The following is a 2,754-nucleotide window of genomic DNA, read 5'->3' as shown; positions in this document are numbered from 1 at the left end:
TGAATGTAATTGCAACATAAAATTTTACCGCCTTCTATCATCAATTGCATCTTCATCCATTTGGTGCAAAATCTCTACATACATTTCTTGCCCTTCTTCATACAAGGTTTCATCCATTTACATATCTTCCTCAGAAGAACCAAAATTGAGATTCATGATTGAAAATTAAAAGGTGATTGAAATTGAGAGAAAATGTGAAAAGATTGAACCGATGGAAGGAGTGTTGTGATTTTGTAGGATGAAATCGAGTAGTATACATCGGGGTGGAAAGTAGATGTTTCCGTAACCGTTGGAAAAATATTCATTGACGGCCTAGGTTAAACTTCCAGCGGAATATATTAGTCTGTGAGATTTTATTCCAGCCGTGCATCTCATCATCGTCCGCCAGCTTAATTTATCATAGTGGAAAATCCACTTTGCCTATCCACATGGATTACCAAACAAATTTATTAGGTCATTCCCATGGGAGCCCTAAGACACACTTACCATGTTTTTGTAATTTTCCATACCATGACATGTACTTGTGTATGAAATTGCAAATATGTGAAATATAAATGAGACATAATATTGGGGAATTTGTTTTTTAGATCATAATAATGAGTCTCTAGGTTATCAAAAAATGAATCTCTATATGAAGTTAAGTTAATCTATTAAGTATCGATGGGTATAGAGCCTATTAAGTGTTATATTGGAGTTAGGATACACTCAGTGACGGAGGTGGGGGTGGCTTACCCAGGCTGTAGCCCACCCCAAAATGCGTAGAAGTTCATTTAGTTACTGGTGATTGTCTCATAAAAAATAAAATAGCCCAGGTCAAATTCTAGTTAGCCTCAGTAGACATTCATGTGAGTCGAGTCAACTATACATTCAGGTGAGTCGAGTCAACTATACCGCGTGGCACATTTCAACGGATACATCCGGACCCCAGAAAAAATATTTTATGTTTCGTGACTTTCGTCTTTTTTTTTTTTCTAGTTTCTTTTCTAGGTTAAAATTGGGGATCTCAGACTCACACCTTAAGCTCTGTTGACTCTTTGTTGCAGCATCCAAGGTTTTCTCGCAACCACACAAGCCAAAAATGATTACCAAGAAGGAAAAATAAAACACCACACAAGCCAATATTCACTATCAGGTTGTCATATTCAAATTCATCTGTTCTAGTATTCTTTGAATCTCTCTCATAATAGCTAATTACTTTTGGGTTTACATTTTTTCTTAATGTAAATTTTGATTCGTCATCAATGTATATGTTGAAATCGGACTGAGAATTGAGATTAGTATTTGTAATTGGATTTTATACGTTTAACGTGATAATTTGAATTAGGCTATGCGGCCGTAGGTCCCAACAAAAATTTCAGCCCTTTTTATTAGATTTTGGGTTATAAGATGAAAATTCGGCATAAAATACCCCCAGAACCGGTTGGTATTTTCAAAAACTAAGATTTTAATAACAGTTATAGCTGTTATAAACTATGTGGTAACGACTAAAACCGTTACAAACTATCTGTAATACAAATAAGTGTGACAAAAAACTTTACTAACACTTGTATATGTTACAAATTGGCTACTGTTTGAGGAAAAATGTGTTATTTTGGGCCCTAGGCGACCTCCTAGTCTGCCTAGCCCCTAAGACGGCCCTGCATACATTAGCTATTAGTGCAAGAGTTGAACAAGAAGAAACTGATCCTTTCCAAAGAGAAACACCAAGAAACTGACTTTTTTAGCAATTGAAAATCCGTGAAAAAAAATTAGCCCACCCGAACTTAAAATTCTAGTTCCGTCGCTGGATACAATATCATTTAACTATCTCTTATAGCCATCTCAGTAAACAAACCAAACGATCGAAGTCAGTCTACGACCATAGTGCATTAACTATATATTTCACGACCTCGACCCAGATCTTAGTTAGGCACTAAATTTACGACTTTTTTGTAAAATATCTCAAATATCTATACAAACTAGTCAAACCACATGCGCGATGTACATGCTTGAATTTTACTCTTTTAACAACACCAATATCGATAACAATGATATTTTTTTTTTTAAAATAAAATTTAATATTCTTATTTGTACTTATTACGTAGGTCAAAAAGCTTTTCAGATATGTTAATTTTACAAAAATCCGGTATGTATTTTGAAAGATATCAAGTTTTTAAAGATTATGATATGCTCCCACAGTCCCACTAATAGATGACCTAGTTTAGGTTTGCACAATTTTAAAGAAAGTAGGAGGGAGGAGTGTTTTTTATAATTATACCCTCATGGATAGTAATTAGAAAAATTTAGAAATGATTTATCTCTTAAACTATACCACAGATATTCAGAAACTTTATACCTTACATAACGAATACAAACATGACTATAAAATTATACATATTTATTATACTAACAATAATCAAGTAAAAGGTAGTTTTAGAAATATCCCCTTGTTTGATGATATAGGTCACCTATTAGTGGGACAAAATTTAAAAATGAACATGTCATCAATTAATGCGACGGTGTGAATATGTAAGGTTGAATATGTAAATATTAATTTAATGTACGTTTCAACCCTTGAATATATATGAAGTGGTACTTGATATTGAAGGTCATATTAGTAATATCAAGATTACACCAGCTATTTTGTCATTTGTGACCAACCAAAATACCTCTTTTCTTTTATGTTAGTTAGATTTGATCAGGTAAATAACTTTCATCATTGATCCATGGTCGCCTATGATAACCTTTTAATTTATTTTTCTCTTTTCAAAGAAT

This window comes from Papaver somniferum, unplaced genomic scaffold, assembly GCF_003573695.1.
Source record: "Papaver somniferum cultivar HN1 unplaced genomic scaffold, ASM357369v1 unplaced-scaffold_148, whole genome shotgun sequence".
NCBI lineage: Eukaryota > Viridiplantae > Streptophyta > Magnoliopsida > Ranunculales > Papaveraceae > Papaver > Papaver somniferum.
The sequence above is the reverse complement of the archived record's forward strand: the minus strand, read 5'-3'. Positions refer to the sequence as shown.